Here is a 16,182-nt window from a genome sequence, read left to right on the forward strand (position 1 = left end):
TATTCAGATTCATTGCAGTGGGCGGCGGCTGCAAAACGCACCATTCTTCTTGTTTTTGCTCTGCAAAGCAGCCTTTTCAAGGGTTGGCTTGGGTGACAAAATGTCTTGTGTAGGCGTGGGTTTGTCTCCCTCTCGCTCTCTCTCCCTAAGATGTGTCCGGCATAGGCCAGGGTGCCACTCGAGGCCCAAACCAATTCTGGTTATCGCTTCTCGGCCTTTTGGCTAAGATCAAGTGTAGTATCTGTTCTTATCAGTTTAATATCTGATACGTCCCCTATCTGGGGACCATATATTAAATGGATTTTTAGAACAGGGAGATGGAAAAAGAGCTTGCTCTGTCCACTTCACGCATTGACCTGGTATTGCAGTACCTCCAGGACCGGTGCACCCCTTCTTAACCCAGTTTCCAAAAGCAGAACTCAATTCACCTGATTCATATTAGCCCGATTTAATGAATTGGAAGAAAGCATACGTCTTCATATGCACCTCAATACTTCCTCCTTTTGTTTTTTATCTTTCACACTTTTTACTTTCTTTATTCATCCAAATAGCAAACTCATCACCACTCAACCTGACCAACTCGACTATGTCCCGTGCTGCAGTATCTTTTTCTCTGTCTTATCTAGATCATTTGCAATTGAATGGAATAGATCCCTTTTGGACAAAGTGGATTCACCTGCTGCTGCAGTGACCACAGGTGTGATAAGATCTAGAATTGGCATCTGGTGCGATCTCTCCGCTTCCACTCCAAAGAAAGTTACCTGTTTATTCCTATCATGCATTGGTTTTTGGGGTTTTCTTTGAGCAATGATGATGTCTTGAGTGGGCTGTTGGCTCCCTCACCTGGAGGAAGAGTTTGCTTGCTCTTGGACATTCTAAAAGAGAGGTCATGATAGACATTTAGCTTCTGAACCCAATTGGGGACAGTCATGGGTGATGAATGTTTTGCAACCTGCTGCGCAGCCTGATACCGCAATATAAGGAACGTCAAATACTAAGAATGGGCGGCCTATGAAAGAATTACTACTTTCATTAAGTACACTTAAACGGCTAATTGGGAATAGACAAACTGTAAAAAGCCCTCTGAGAAAGCCCCCCTCTAACCTTTGTTAGTAAGCTTTTCTGTAGTCTGCCTGTTGATGTATTTTCCGTTTGAACAGTGCACAACATGAAGAGACGGAACACTGGCGGCTTGTCACAATGCCCCCCGCTGACATCACAATAGCGCTGCTGCCTAGAAAGCTAGCTGCGCAGCAGAAGTTTCTCTTTGGGTGGGAGGTGGGCTAGTGGAAGGAGGGGGCAAGCTTTTTTTTTTTTTTTTTCTCGGGTGGTAGGGGGATGATAGGAGAAGGGATGCGGGTGGTGAGATGGGTACAGAGGGCAGGGTTTGGGGCTGGGAAGGGAAGGGAAAAGATTAGGGTTTGGGGATGATGAAAGGGCTTTCTACGGGTAAGGATGGCAAAGGGTGGCAGTGACGGAAAGTCAGGCAACCTGTCCTGTCCGTCTTTTTGTATCATGAATTGAAAAGACTGCAAGGGGGAGGGGAGTTGCTTGCGCCCAAAAGGAGGAGTTATTCAGATTCATTGCAGTGGGCGGCGGCTGCAAAACGCACCATTCTTCTTGTTTTTGCTCTGCAAAGCAGCCTTTTCAAGGGTTGGCTTGGGTGACAAAATGTCTTGTGTAGGCGTGGGTTTGTCTCCCTCTCGCTCTCTCTCCCTAAGATGTGTCCGGCATAGGCCAGGGTGCCACTCGAGGCCCAAACCAATTCTGGTTATCGCTTCTCGGCCTTTTGGCTAAGATCAAGTGTAGTGTTGTTCGAAGAGGTGGTTTAAGCTCCAGGCCACCTTAGTACAATGATACAATGCACACTGGAAGATTGCGCTTGCTAGTACTCTGGGTGGATAGTATATTCATCTAGAGGAAAACATGGCCCTACCAGGATCGAGGCTATTAGACTGAGTAAGGGTGGGGGGCTATGGTACAACGTGCCCCAGGACTGACGACCCTGGAGTGAGTCTGAGCTTGCTGGCTTGGGACCCCGGCAAGCCTTGGGCTCTGTAGCACACCGTACCTTGCCTTTTCATACTTTTTGAGCATATTACCCTATCCTGGCCTTCTGGCTAGGAAGGGAAATTTTTACAATCCCGGTCGGAGGTCTGGTCAGCTTTGGGCTGAGAAACTAACACCCGGTTGGAGGTCTGGGTCAGCTTCGGCTGAGAAACCAACACCCGGTTGGAGGTCTGGGTCAGCTTCGGCTGAGAAACCAACACTCGGTTGGAGGTCCGATTAGCCTTGGGCTGAGAAACCAACACCGGTTGACGGTCCGGGCAGTTTCGGCTGCGAAACCAACAACTAGTAGCTCTCTACTCCACTTGGGTAAGATGCCTGGGTGGACGCTGGGAGCAACGACAAGGCTCAACCAGGCTTCGGCTTGGGGGAGCACCGAAGATCCCTGACCCTTGCTGTGGCCTTCTGGCTCGGAGGGACGGGGTTGATTTTTGGGGACCCTCTCCTCACGGTGGGGTCCACACGAATCCTAGCCTTTGCACTGTTTTTGGTGTGACTTCGGTCATGCATTTTTTGTGGTGCTTTGGAAAGCTTCATTAAATCAAATCTGTTCTTATCAGTTTAATATCTGATACGTCCCCTATCTGGGGACCATATATTAAATGGATTTTTAGAACAGGGAGATGGAAAAAGAGCTTGCTCTGTCCACTCCACGCATTGACCTGGTATTGCAGTACCTCCAGGACCGGTGCACCCCTTCTTAACCCAGTTTCCAAAAGCAGAACTCAATTCACCTGATTCATATTAGCCCGATTTAATGAATTGGAAGAAAGCATACGTCTTCATATGCACCTCAATACTTCCTCCTTTTGTTTTTTATCTTTCACACTTTTTACTTTCTTTATTCATCCAAATAGCAAACTCATCACCACTCAACCTGACCAACTCGACTATGTCCCGTGCTGCAGTATCTTGTTCTCTGTCTTATCTAGATCATTTGCAATTGAATGGAATAGATCCCTTTTGGACAAAGTGGATTCACCTGCTGCTGCAGTGACCACAGGTGTGATAAGATCTAGAATTGGCATCTGGTGCGATCTCTCCGCTTCCACTCCAAAGAAAGTTACCTGTTTATTCCTATCATGCATTGGTTTTTGGGGTTTTCTTTGAGCAATGATGATGTCTTGAGTGGGCTGTTGGCTCCCTCACCTGGAGGAAGAGTTTGCTTGCTCTTGGACATTCTAAAAGAGAGGTCATGATAGACATTTAGCTTCTGAACCCAATTGGGGACAGTCATGGGTGATGAATGTTTTGCAACCTGCTGCGCAGCCTGATACCGCAATATAAGGAACGTCAAATACTAAGAATGGGCGGCCTATGAAAGAATTACTACTTTCATTAAGTACACTTAAACGGCTAATTGGGAATAGACAAACTGTAAAAAGCCCTCTGAGAAAGCCCCCCTCTAACCTTTGTTAGTAAGCTTTTCTGTAGTCTGCCTGTTGATGTATTTTCCGTTTGAACAGTGCACAACATGAAGAGACGGAACACTGGCGGCTTGTCACAATGCCCCCCGCTGACATCACAATAGCGCTGCTGCCTAGAAAGCTAGCTGCGCAGCAGAAGTTTCTCTTTGGGTGGGAGGTGGGCTAGTGGAAGGAGGGGGCAAGCTTTTTTTTTTCTCGGGTGGTAGGGGGATGATAGGAGAAGGGATGCGGGTGGTGAGATGGGTACAGAGGGCAGGGTTTGGGGCTGGGAAGGGAAGGGAAAAGATTAGGGTTTGGGGATGATGAAAGGGCTTTCTACGGGTAAGGATGGCAAAGGGTGGCAGTGACGGAAAGTCAGGCAACCTGTCCTGTCCGTCTTTTTGTATCATGAATTGAAAAGACTGCAAGGGGGAGGGGAGTTGCTTGCGCCCAAAAGGAGGAGTTATTCAGATTCATTGCAGTGGGCGGCGGCTGCAAAACGCACCATTCTTCTTGTTTTTGCTCTGCAAAGCAGCCTTTTCAAGGGTTGGCTTGGGTGACAAAATGTCTTGTGTAGGCGTGGGTTTGTCTCCCTCTCGCTCTCTCTCCCTAAGATGTGTCCGGCATAGGCCAGGGTGCCACTCGAGGCCCAAACCAATTCTGGTTATCGCTTCTCGGCCTTTTGGCTAAGATCAAGTGTAGGATCTGTTCTTATCAGTTTAATATCTGATACGTCCCCTATCTGGGGACCATATATTAAATGGATTTTTAGAACAGGGAGATGGAAAAAGAGCTTGCTCTGTCCACTCCACGCATTGACCTGGTATTGCAGTACCTCCAGGACCGGTGCACCCCTTCTTAACCCAGTTTCCAAAAGCAGAACTCAATTCACCTGATTCATATTAGCCCGATTTAATGAATTGGAAGAAAGCATACGTCTTCATATGCACCTCAATACTTCCTCCTTTTGTTTTTTATCTTTCACACTTTTTACTTTCTTTATTCATCCAAATAGCAAACTCATCACCACTCAACCTGACCAACTCGACTATGTCCCGTGCTGCAGTATCTTGTTCTCTGTCTTATCTAGATCATTTGCAATTGAATGGAATAGATCCCTTTTGGACAAAGTGGATTCACCTGCTGCTGCAGTGACCACAGGTGTGATAAGATCTAGAATTGGCATCTGGTGCGATCTCTCCGCTTCCACTCCAAAGAAAGTTACCTGTTTATTCCTATCATGCATTGGTTTTTGGGGTTTTCTTTGAGCAATGATGATGTCTTGAGTGGGCTGTTGGCTCCCTCACCTGGAGGAAGAGTTTGCTTGCTCTTGGACATTCTAAAAGAGAGGTCATGATAGACATTTAGCTTCTGAACCCAATTGGGGACAGTCATGGGTGATGAATGTTTTGCAACCTGCTGCGCAGCCTGATACCGCAATATAAGGAACGTCAAATACTAAGAATGGGCGGCCTATGAAAGAATTACTACTTTCATTAAGTACACTTAAACGGCTAATTGGGAATAGACAAACTGTAAAAAGCCCTCTGAGAAAGCCCCCCTCTAACCTTTGTTAGTAAGCTTTTCTGTAGTCTGCCTGTTGATGTATTTTCCGTTTGAACAGTGCACAACATGAAGAGACGGAACACTGGCGGCTTGTCACAATGCCCCCCGCTGACATCACAATAGCGCTGCTGCCTAGAAAGCTAGCTGCGCAGCAGAAGTTTCTCTTTGGGTGGGAGGTGGGCTAGTGGAAGGAGGGGGCAAGCTTTTTTTTTTTTTTTTTTCTCGGGTGGTAGGGGGATGATAGGAGAAGGGATGCGGGTGGTGAGATGGGTACAGAGGGCAGGGTTTGGGGCTGGGAAGGGAAGGGAAAAGATTAGGGTTTGGGGATGATGAAAGGGCTTTCTACGGGTAAGGATGGCAAAGGGTGGCAGTGACGGAAAGTCAGGCAACCTGTCCTGTCCGTCTTTTTGTATCATGAATTGAAAAGACTGCAAGGGGGAGGGGAGTTGCTTGCGCCCAAAAGGAGGAGTTATTCAGATTCATTGCAGTGGGCGGCGGCTGCAAAACGCACCATTCTTCTTGTTTTTGCTCTGCAAAGCAGCCTTTTCAAGGGTTGGCTTGGGTGACAAAATGTCTTGTGTAGGCGTGGGTTTGTCTCCCTCTCGCTCTCTCTCCCTAAGATGTGTCCGGCATAGGCCAGGGTGCCACTCGAGGCCCAAACCAATTCTGGTTATCGCTTCTCGGCCTTTTGGCTAAGATCAAGTGTAGTGTTGTTCGAAGAGGTGGTTTAAGCTCCAGGCCACCTTAGTACAATGATACAATGCACACTGGAAGGTTGCGCTTGCTAGTACTCTGGGTGGATAGTATATTCATCTAGAGGAAAACATGGCCCTACCAGGATCAAGGCTATTAGACTGAGTAAGGGTGGGGGGCTATGGTACAACGTGCCCCAGGACTGACGACCCTGGAGTGAGTCTGAGCTTGCTGGCTTGGGACCCCGGCAAGCCTTGGGCTCTGTAGCACACCGTACCTTGCCTTTTCATACTTTTTGAGCATATTACCCTATCCCGGCCTTCTGGCTAGGAAGGGAAATTTTTATAATCCCGGTCGGAGGTCTGGTCAGCTTTGGGCTGAGAAACTAACACCCGGTTGGAGGTCCGGGTCAGCTTCGGCTGAGAAACCAACACCCAGTTGGAGGTCTGGGTCAGCTTCGGCTGAGAAACCAACACCCGGTTGGAGGTCCGGTTAGCCTTGGGCTGAGAAACCAACACCGGTTGACGGTCCGGGCAGTTTCGGCTGCGAAACCAACAACTAGCAGCTCTCTACTCCACTTGGGTAAGATGCCTGGGTGGACGCTGGGAGCAACGACAAGGCTCAACCAGGCTTCGGCTTGGGGGAGCACCGAAGATCCCTGACCCTTGCTGTGGCCTTCTGGCTCGGAGGGACGGGGTTGATTTTGGGGACCCTCTCCTCACGGTGGGGTCCACACGAATCCTAGCCTTTGCACTGTTTTTGGTGTGACTTCGGTCATGCATTTTTTGTGGTGCTTTGGAAAGCTTCATTAAATCAAAATCTGTTCTTATCAGTTTAATATCTGATACGTCCCCTATCTGGGGACCATATATTAAATGGATTTTTAGAACAGGGAGATGGAAAAAGAGCTTGCTCTGTCCACTCCACGCATTGACCTGGTATTGCAGTACCTCCAGGACCGGTGCACCCCTTCTTAACCCAGTTTCCAAAAGCAGAACTCAATTCACCTGATTCATATTAGCCCGATTTAATGAATTGGAAGAAAGCATACGTCTTCATATGCACCTCAATACTTCCTCCTTTTGTTTTTTATCTTTCACACTTTTTACTTTCTTTATTCATCCAAATAGCAAACTCATCACCACTCAACCTGACCAACTCGACTATGTCCCGTGCTGCAGTATCTTGTTCTCTGTCTTATCTAGATCATTTGCAATTGAATGGAATAGATCCCTTTTGGACAAAGTCGATTCACCTGCTGCTGCAGTGACCACAGGTGTGATAAGATCTAGAATTGGCATCTGGTGCGATCTCTCCGCTTCCACTCCAAAGAAAGTTACCTGTTTATTCCTATCATGCATTGGTTTTTGGGGTTTTCTTTGAGCAATGATGATGTCTTGAGTGGGCTGTTGGCTCCCTCACCTGGAGGAAGAGTTTGCTTGCTCTTGGACATTCTAAAAGAGAGGTCATGATAGACATTTAGCTTCTGAACCCAATTGGGGACAGTCATGGGTGATGAATATTTTGCAACCTGCTGCGCAGCCTGATACCGCAATATAAGGAACGTCAAATACTAAGAATGGGCGGCCTATGAAAGAATTACTACTTTCATTAAGTACACTTAAACGGCTAATTGGGAATAGACAAACTGTAAAAAGCCCTCTGAGAAAGCCCCCCTCTAACCTTTGTTAGTAAGCTTTTCTGTAGTCTGCCTGTTGATGTATTTTCCGTTTGAACAGTGCACAACATGAAGAGACGTAACACTGGCGGCTTGTCACAATGCCCCCCGCTGACATCACAATAGCGCTGCTGCCTAGAAAGCTAGCTGCGCAGCAGAAGTTTCTCTTTGGGTGGGAGGTGGGCTAGTGGAAGGAGGGGGCAAGCTTTTTTTTTTTTTTTTTTCTCGGGTGGTAGGGGGATGATAGGAGAAGGGATGCGGGTGGTGAGATGGGTACAGAGGGCAGGGTTTGGGGCTGGGAAGGGAAGGGAAAAGATTAGGGTTTGGGGATGATGAAAGGGCTTTCTACGGGTAAGGATGGCAAAGGGTGGCAGTGACGGAAAGTCAGGCAACCTGTCCTGTCCGTCTTTTTGTATCATGAATTGAAAAGACTGCAAGGGGGAGGGGAGTTGCTTGCGCCCAAAAGGAGGAGTTATTCAGATTCATTGCAGTGGGCGGCGGCTGCAAAACGCACCATTCTTCTTGTTTTTGCTCTGCAAAGCAGCCTTTTCAAGGGTTGGCTTGGGTGACAAAATGTCTTGTGTAGGCGTGGGTTTGTCTCCCTCTCGCTCTCTCTCCCTAAGATGTGTCCGGCATAGGCCAGGGTGCCACTCGAGGCCCAAACCAATTCTGGTTATCGCTTCTCGGCCTTTTGGCTAAGATCAAGTGTAGTGTTGTTCGAAGAGGTGGTTTAAGCTCCAGGCCACCTTAGTACAATGATACAATGCACACTGGAAGGTTGCGCTTGCTAGTACTCTGGGTGGATAGTATATTCATCTAGAGGAAAACATGGCCCTACCAGGATCAAGGCTATTAGACTGAGTAAGGGTGGGGGGCTATGGTACAACGTGCCCCAGGACTGACGACCCTGGAGTGAGTCTGAGCTTGCTGGCTTGGGACCCCGGCAAGCCTTGGGCTCTGTAGCACACCGTACCTTGCCTTTTCATACTTTTTGAGCATATTACCCTATCCCGGCCTTCTGGCTAGGAAGGGAAATTTTTATAATCCCGGTCGGAGGTCTGGTCAGCTTTGGGCTGAGAAACTAACACCCGGTTGGAGGTCCGGGTCAGCTTCGGCTGAGAAACCAACACCCAGTTGGAGGTCTGGGTCAGCTTCGGCTGAGAAACCAACACCCGGTTGGAGGTCCGGTTAGCCTTGGGCTGAGAAACCAACACCGGTTGACGGTCCGGGCAGTTTCGGCTGCGAAACCAACAACTAGCAGCTCTCTACTCCACTTGGGTAAGATGCCTGGGTGGACGCTGGGAGCAACGACAAGGCTCAACCAGGCTTCGGCTTGGGGGAGCACCGAAGATCCCTGACCCTTGCTGTGGCCTTCTGGCTCGGAGGGACGGGGTTGATTTTGGGGACCCTCTCCTCACGGTGGGGTCCACACGAATCCTAGCCTTTGCACTGTTTTTGGTGTGACTTCGGTCATGCATTTTTTGTGGTGCTTTGGAAAGCTTCATTAAATCAAAATCTGTTCTTATCAGTTTAATATCTGATACGTCCCCTATCTGGGGACCATATATTAAATGGATTTTTAGAACAGGGAGATGGAAAAAGAGCTTGCTCTGTCCACTCCACGCATTGACCTGGTATTGCAGTACCTCCAGGACCGGTGCACCCCTTCTTAACCCAGTTTCCAAAAGCAGAACTCAATTCACCTGATTCATATTAGCCCGATTTAATGAATTGGAAGAAAGCATACGTCTTCATATGCACCTCAATACTTCCTCCTTTTGTTTTTTATCTTTCACACTTTTTACTTTCTTTATTCATCCAAATAGCAAACTCATCACCACTCAACCTGACCAACTCGACTATGTCCCGTGCTGCAGTATCTTGTTCTCTGTCTTATCTAGATCATTTGCAATTGAATGGAATAGATCCCTTTTGGACAAAGTCGATTCACCTGCTGCTGCAGTGACCACAGGTGTGATAAGATCTAGAATTGGCATCTGGTGCGATCTCTCCGCTTCCACTCCAAAGAAAGTTACCTGTTTATTCCTATCATGCATTGGTTTTTGGGGTTTTCTTTGAGCAATGATGATGTCTTGAGTGGGCTGTTGGCTCCCTCACCTGGAGGAAGAGTTTGCTTGCTCTTGGACATTCTAAAAGAGAGGTCATGATAGACATTTAGCTTCTGAACCCAATTGGGGACAGTCATGGGTGATGAATGTTTTGCAACCTGCTGCGCAGCCTGATACCGCAATATAAGGAACGTCAAATACTAAGAATGGGCGGCCTATGAAAGAATTACTACTTTCATTAAGTACACTTAAACGGCTAATTGGGAATAGACAAACTGTAAAAAGCCCTCTGAGAAAGCCCCCCTCTAACCTTTGTTAGTAAGCTTTTCTGTAGTCTGCCTGTTGATGTATTTTCCGTTTGAACAGTGCACAACATGAAGAGACGTAACACTGGCGGCTTGTCACAATGCCCCCCGCTGACATCACAATAGCGCTGCTGCCTAGAAAGCTAGCTGCGCAGCAGAAGTTTCTCTTTGGGTGGGAGGTGGGCTAGTGGAAGGAGGGGGCAAGCTTTTTTTTTTTTTCTCGGGTGGTAGGGGGATGATAGGAGAAGGGATGCGGGTGGTGAGATGGGTACAGAGGGCAGGGTTTGGGGCTGGGAAGGGAAGGGAAAAGATTAGGGTTTGGGGATGATGAAAGGGCTTTCTACGGGTAAGGATGGCAAAGGGTGGCAGTGACGGAAAGTCAGGCAACCTGTCCTGTCCGTCTTTTTGTATCATGAATTGAAAAGACTGCAAGGGGGAGGGGAGTTGCTTGCGCCCAAAAGGAGGAGTTATTCAGATTCATTGCAGTGGGCGGCGGCTGCAAAACGCACCATTCTTCTTGTTTTTGCTCTGCAAAGCAGCCTTTTCAAGGGTTGGCTTGGGTGACAAAATGTCTTGTGTAGGCGTGGGTTTGTCTCCCTCTCGCTCTCTCTCCCTAAGATGTGTCCGGCATAGGCCAGGGTGCCACTCGAGGCCCAAACCAATTCTGGTTATCGCTTCTCGGCCTTTTGGCTAAGATCAAGTGTAGTATCGTTCGAAAAGGTGGTTTAAGGCTCCGGCCACCTTAGTACAATGATGCAATGCACACTGGAAGGTTGCACTTGTTAGTACTTTGGGAGGATAGTATATCCATCTAGAGGAAACCATGGCCCTACCAGGATTGAGGCTATTAGACTGAGTAAGTGTGGGGGTTATGGTGCAATGTGCCCCAGGAATAGACACCCTGGAGGGAGTCTGAACTTGCTAGGTTGGGACCCTGGTAAGCCTCAGACTCTGTCGCACGCCGCGCCTTGCCTATTCATACTTTCCAAGCATATTGCCCTATCCTGGCCTTCTGGCTAAGAAGGGAAATTTTTATAATCCCGGTCGGAGGTCCGGTCAGCTTTGGGCTGAGAAACCAACACCCGGTTGGAGGTCCGGGTCAGCTTTGGCTGAGAAACCAACACCCGGTTGGAGGTCCGGTTAGCCTTGGGCTGAGAAACCAACACCCGGTTGGAGGTCCGGTCAGCCTTGGGCTGAGAAACCAACACCCGGTTGGAGGTCCGGTCAGCCTTGGGCTGAGAAACCAACACCGGTTGACGGTCCGGGCAGTCTCGGCTGCGAAACCAACGACTAGTAGCTCCCTACTCCACTTGGGTAAGATGCCTCGGTGGACGCTGGGAGCAACAACAAGGCTCAACCAGGCTTCGGCTTGGGGGAGCACCGAAGATCCCTGACCCTCGCTGTGGCCTTCTGGCTCGGAGGGACGGGGTTGATTTTTGGGGATCCTCTTCTCACGGAGGGGTCCACACGAATCCTAGCCTTTGCACTGTTTTTGGTGTGACTTCGGTCATGCATTTTTGCGGTGCTTTGGAAAGCTTCATTAAATCAAAAATCTGTTCTTATCAGTTTAATATCTGATACGTCCCCTATCTGGGGACCATATATTAAATGGATTTTTAGAACAGGGAGATGGAAAAAGAGCTTGCTCTGTCCACTCCACGCATTGACCTGGTATTGCAGTACCTCCAGGACCGGTGCACCCCTTCTTAACCCAGTTTCCAAAAGCAGAACTCAATTCACCTGATTCATATTAGCCCGATTTAATGAATTGGAAGAAAGCATACGTCTTCATATGCACCTCAATACTTCCTCCTTTTGTTTTTTATCTTTCACACTTTTTACTTTCTTTATTCATCCAAATAGCAAACTCATCACCACTCAACCTGACCAACTCGACTATGTCCCGTGCTGCAGTATCTTGTTCTCTGTCTTATCTAGATCATTTGCAATTGAATGGAATAGATCCCTTTTGGACAAAGTCGATTCACCTGCTGCTGCAGTGACCACAGGTGTGATAAGATCTAGAATTGGCATCTGGTGCGATCTCTCCGCTTCCACTCCAAAGAAAGTTACCTGTTTATTCCTATCATGCATTGGTTTTTGGGGTTTTCTTTGAGCAATGATGATGTCTTGAGTGGGCTGTTGGCTCCCTCACCTGGAGGAAGAGTTTGCTTGCTCTTGGACATTCTAAAAGAGAGGTCATGATAGACATTTAGCTTCTGAACCCAATTGGGGACAGTCATGGGTGATGAATGTTTTGCAACCTGCTGCGCAGCCTGATACCGCAATATAAGGAACGTCAAATACTAAGAATGGGCGGCCTATGAAAGAATTACTACTTTCATTAAGTACACTTAAACGGCTAATTGGGAATAGACAAACTGTAAAAAGCCCTCTGAGAAAGCCCCCCTCTAACCTTTGTTAGTAAGCTTTTCTGTAGTCTGCCTGTTGATGTATTTTCCGTTTGAACAGTGCACAACATGAAGAGACGGAACACTGGCGGCTTGTCACAATGCCCCCCGCTGACATCACAATAGCGCTGCTGCCTAGAAAGCTAGCTGCGCAGCAGAAGTTTCTCTTTGGGTGGGAGGTGGGCTAGTGGAAGGAGGGGGCAAGCTTTTTTTTTTTTTTTTTCTCGGGTGGTAGGGGGATGATAGGAGAAGGGATGCGGGTGGTGAGATGGGTACAGAGGGCAGGGTTTGGGGCTGGGAAGGGAAGGGAAAAGATTAGGGTTTGGGGATGATGAAAGGGCTTTCTACGGGTAAGGATGGCAAAGGGTGGCAGTGACGGAAAGTCAGGCAACCTGTCCTGTCCGTCTTTTTGTATCATGAATTGAAAAGACTGCAAGGGGGAGGGGAGTTGCTTGCGCCCAAAAGGAGGAGTTATTCAGATTCATTGCAGTGGGCGGCGGCTGCAAAACGCACCATTCTTCTTGTTTTTGCTCTGCAAAGCAGCCTTTTCAAGGGTTGGCTTGGGTGACAAAATGTCTTGTGTAGGCGTGGGTTTGTCTCCCTCTCGCTCTCTCTCCCTAAGATGTGTCCGGCATAGGCCAGGGTGCCACTCGAGGCCCAAACCAATTCTGGTTATCGCTTCTCGGCCTTTTGGCTAAGATCAAGTGTAGTATCTGTTCTTATCAGTTTAATATCTGATACGTCCCCTATCTGGGGACCATATATTAAATGGATTTTTAGAACAGGGAGATGGAAAAAGAGCTTGCTCTGTCCACTCCACGCATTGACCTGGTATTGCAGTACCTCCAGGACCGGTGCACCCCTTCTTAACCCAGTTTCCAAAAGCAGAACTCAATTCACCTGATTCATATTAGCCCGATTTAATGAATTGGAAGAAAGCATACGTCTTCATATGCACCTCAATACTTCCTCCTTTTGTTTTTTATCTTTCTCACTTTTTACTTTCTTTATTCATCCAAATAGCAAACTCATCACCACTCAACCTGACCAACTCGACTATGTCCCGTGCTGCAGTATCTTGTTCTCTGTCTTATCTAGATCATTTGCAATTGAATGGAATAGATCCCTTTTGGACAAAGTCGATTCACCTGCTGCTGCAGTGACCACAGGTGTGATAAGATCTAGAATTGGCATCTGGTGCGATCTCTCCGCTTCCACTCCAAAGAAAGTTACCTGTTTATTCCTATCATGCATTGGTTTTTGGGGTTTTCTTTGAGCAATGATGATGTCTTGAGTGGGCTGTTGGCTCCCTCACCTGGAGGAAGAGTTTGCTTGCTCTTGGACATTCTAAAAGAGAGGTCATGATAGACATTTAGCTTCTGAACCCAATTGGGGACAGTCATGGGTGATGAATGTTTTGCAACCTGCTGCGCAGCCTGATACCGCAATATAAGGAACGTCAAATACTAAGAATGGGCGGCCTATGAAAGAATTACTACTTTCATTAAGTACACTTAAACGGCTAATTGGGAATAGACAAACTGTAAAAAGCCCTCTGAGAAAGCCCCCCTCTAACCTTTGTTAGTAAGCTTTTCTGTAGTCTGCCTGTTGATGTATTTTCCGTTTGAACAGTGCACAACATGAAGAGACGGAACACTGGCGGCTTGTCACAATGCCCCCCGCTGACATCACAATAGCGCTGCTGCCTAGAAAGCTAGCTGCGCAGCAGAAGTTTCTCTTTGGGTGGGAGGTGGGCTAGTGGAAGGAGGGGGCAAGCTTTTTTTTTTTTTTTTTTCTCGGGTGGTAGGGGGATGATAGGAGAAGGGATGCGGGTGGTGAGATGGGTACAGAGGGCAGGGTTTGGGGCTGGGAAGGGAAGGGAAAAGATTAGGGTTTGGGGATGATGAAAGGGCTTTCTACGGGTAAGGATGGCAAAGGGTGGCAGTGACGGAAAGTCAGGCAACCTGTCCTGTCCGTCTTTTTGTATCATGAATTGAAAAGACTGCAAGGGGGAGGGGAGTTGCTTGCGCCCAAAAGGAGGAGTTATTCAGATTCATTGCAGTGGGCGGCGGCTGCAAAACGCACCATTCTTCTTGTTTTTGCTCTGCAAAGCAGCCTTTTCAAGAATTGGCTTGGGTGACAAAATGTCTTGTGTAGGCGTGGGTTTGTCTCCCTCTCGCTCTCTCTCCCTAAGATGTGTCCGGCATAGGCCAGGGTGCCACTCGAGGCCCAAACCAATTCTGGTTATCGCTTCTCGGCCTTTTGGCTAAGATCAAGTGTAGTTTGGGAGGGTACTACCTTGGTTGGTGCTGAAAGGTGCCAGGGTATTGCACAACTGCTGGCCTTGGGGGAGTGTGCATCGTAGGATGTCATAGCCCTCTTGTGACGGACAGTTACCTGGGCAACGAGAGGCGGTCACTTTATTATTTTCAAACTCATCCTTCAAAAAAAAAAAAAAAAAAAATCTGTTCTTATCAGTTTAATATCTGATACGTCCCCTATCTGGGGACCATATATTAAATGGATTTTTAGAACAGGGAGATGGAAAAAGAGCTTGCTCTGTCCACTCCACGCATTGACCTGGTATTGCAGTACCTCCAGGACCGGTGCACCCCTTCTTAACCCAGTTTCCAAAAGCAGAACTCAATTCACCTGATTCATATTAGCCCGATTTAATGAATTGGAAGAAAGCATACGTCTTCATATGCACCTCAATACTTCCTCCTTTTGTTTTTTATCTTTCACACTTTTTACTTTCTTTATTCATCCAAATAGCAAACTCATCACCACTCAACCTGACCAACTCGACTATGTCCCGTGCTGCAGTATCTTGTTCTCTGTCTTATCTAGATCATTTGCAATTGAATGGAATAGATCCCTTTTGGACAAAGTGGATTCACCTGCTGCTGCAGTGACCACAGGTGTGATAAGATCTAGAATTGGCATCTGGTGCGATCTCTCCGCTTCCACTCCAAAGAAAGTTACCTGTTTATTCCTATCATGCATTGGTTTTTGGGGTTTTCTTTGAGCAATGATGATGTCTTGAGTGGGCTGTTGGCTCCCTCACCTGGAGGAAGAGTTTGCTTGCTCTTGGACATTCTAAAAGAGAGGTCATGATAGACATTTAGCTTCTGAACCCAATTGGGGACAGTCATGGGTGATGAATGTTTTGCAACCTGCTGCGCAGCCTGATACCGCAATATAAGGAACGTCAAATACTAAGAATGGGCGGCCTATGAAAGAATTACTACTTTCATTAAGTACACTTAAACGGCTAATTGGGAATAGACAAACTGTAAAAAGCCCTCTGAGAAAGCCCCCCTCTAACCTTTGTTAGTAAGCTTTTCTGTAGTCTGCCTGTTGATGTATTTTCCGTTTGAACAGTGCACAACATGAAGAGACGGAACACTGGCGGCTTGTCACAATGCCCCCCGCTGACATCACAATAGCGCTGCTGCCTAGAAAGCTAGCTGCGCAGCAGAAGTTTCTCTTTGGGTGGGAGGTGGGCTAGTGGAAGGAGGGGGCAAGCTTTTTTTTTTTTTTTTTTCTCGGGTGGTAGGGGGATGATAGGAGAAGGGATGCGGGTGGTGAGATGGGTACAGAGGGCAGGGTTTGGGGCTGGGAAGGGAAGGGAAAAGATTAGGGTTTGGGGATGATGAAAGGGCTTTCTACGGGTAAGGATGGCAAAGGGTGGCAGTGACGGAAAGTCAGGCAACCTGTCCTGTCCGTCTTTTTGTATCATGAATTGAAAAGACTGCAAGGGGGAGGGGAGTTGCTTGCGCCCAAAAGGAGGAGTTATTCAGATTCATTGCAGTGGGCGGCGGCTGCAAAACGCACCATTCTTCTTGTTTTTGCTCTGCAAAGCAGCCTTTTCAAGGGTTGGCTTGGGTGACAAAATGTCTTGTGTAGGCGTGGGTTTGTCTCCCTCTCGCTCTCTCTCCCTAAGATGTGTCCGGCATAGGCCAGGGTGCCACTCGAGGCCCAAAC

General features: G+C 47.8%; 8 non-coding genes and 1 pseudogene across 8 annotated transcripts; all 9 read left to right on the plus strand.

Moving 5' to 3' along the window:
- The first annotated feature begins 202 nt into the window (after nt 1-202).
- On the plus strand, nt 203-393 carry LOC142252878 (U2 spliceosomal RNA). The gene has a single exon (XR_012726242.1). It is a non-coding gene; the product is annotated as a U2 spliceosomal RNA (small nuclear RNA).
- Nucleotides 394-2,571: 2,178 nt separating this feature from the next.
- LOC142253262 (U2 spliceosomal RNA) lies at nt 2,572-2,766 on the plus strand. The gene has a single exon (XR_012726572.1). It is a non-coding gene; the product is annotated as a U2 spliceosomal RNA (small nuclear RNA).
- A 1,373-nt stretch (nt 2,767-4,139) lies between these two features.
- On the plus strand, nt 4,140-4,330 carry LOC142252915 (U2 spliceosomal RNA). Its single transcript, XR_012726277.1, has one exon. It is a non-coding gene; the product is annotated as a U2 spliceosomal RNA (small nuclear RNA).
- A 2,178-nt stretch (nt 4,331-6,508) lies between these two features.
- On the plus strand, nt 6,509-6,704 carry LOC142253195 (U2 spliceosomal RNA). Its single transcript, XR_012726508.1, has one exon. It is a non-coding gene; the product is annotated as a U2 spliceosomal RNA (small nuclear RNA).
- Nucleotides 6,705-8,882: 2,178 nt separating this feature from the next.
- LOC142253196 (U2 spliceosomal RNA) lies at nt 8,883-9,078 on the plus strand. The gene has a single exon (XR_012726509.1). It is a non-coding gene; the product is annotated as a U2 spliceosomal RNA (small nuclear RNA).
- A 1,376-nt stretch (nt 9,079-10,454) lies between these two features.
- On the plus strand, nt 10,455-10,596 carry LOC142253658 (U2 spliceosomal RNA; annotated as a pseudogene).
- A 697-nt stretch (nt 10,597-11,293) lies between these two features.
- On the plus strand, nt 11,294-11,489 carry LOC142253232 (U2 spliceosomal RNA). The gene has a single exon (XR_012726543.1). It is a non-coding gene; the product is annotated as a U2 spliceosomal RNA (small nuclear RNA).
- Nucleotides 11,490-12,869: 1,380 nt separating this feature from the next.
- LOC142252472 (U2 spliceosomal RNA) lies at nt 12,870-13,060 on the plus strand. Its single transcript, XR_012725848.1, has one exon. It is a non-coding gene; the product is annotated as a U2 spliceosomal RNA (small nuclear RNA).
- A 1,557-nt stretch (nt 13,061-14,617) lies between these two features.
- On the plus strand, nt 14,618-14,812 carry LOC142253453 (U2 spliceosomal RNA). Its single transcript, XR_012726738.1, has one exon. It is a non-coding gene; the product is annotated as a U2 spliceosomal RNA (small nuclear RNA).
- The last annotated feature ends 1,370 nt before the right edge of the window (nt 14,813-16,182 follow it).

This window comes from Anomaloglossus baeobatrachus, chromosome 9 (genome assembly GCF_048569485.1).
Source record: "Anomaloglossus baeobatrachus isolate aAnoBae1 chromosome 9, aAnoBae1.hap1, whole genome shotgun sequence".
NCBI classification, from domain to species: Eukaryota; Metazoa; Chordata; class Amphibia; order Anura; family Aromobatidae; genus Anomaloglossus; species Anomaloglossus baeobatrachus.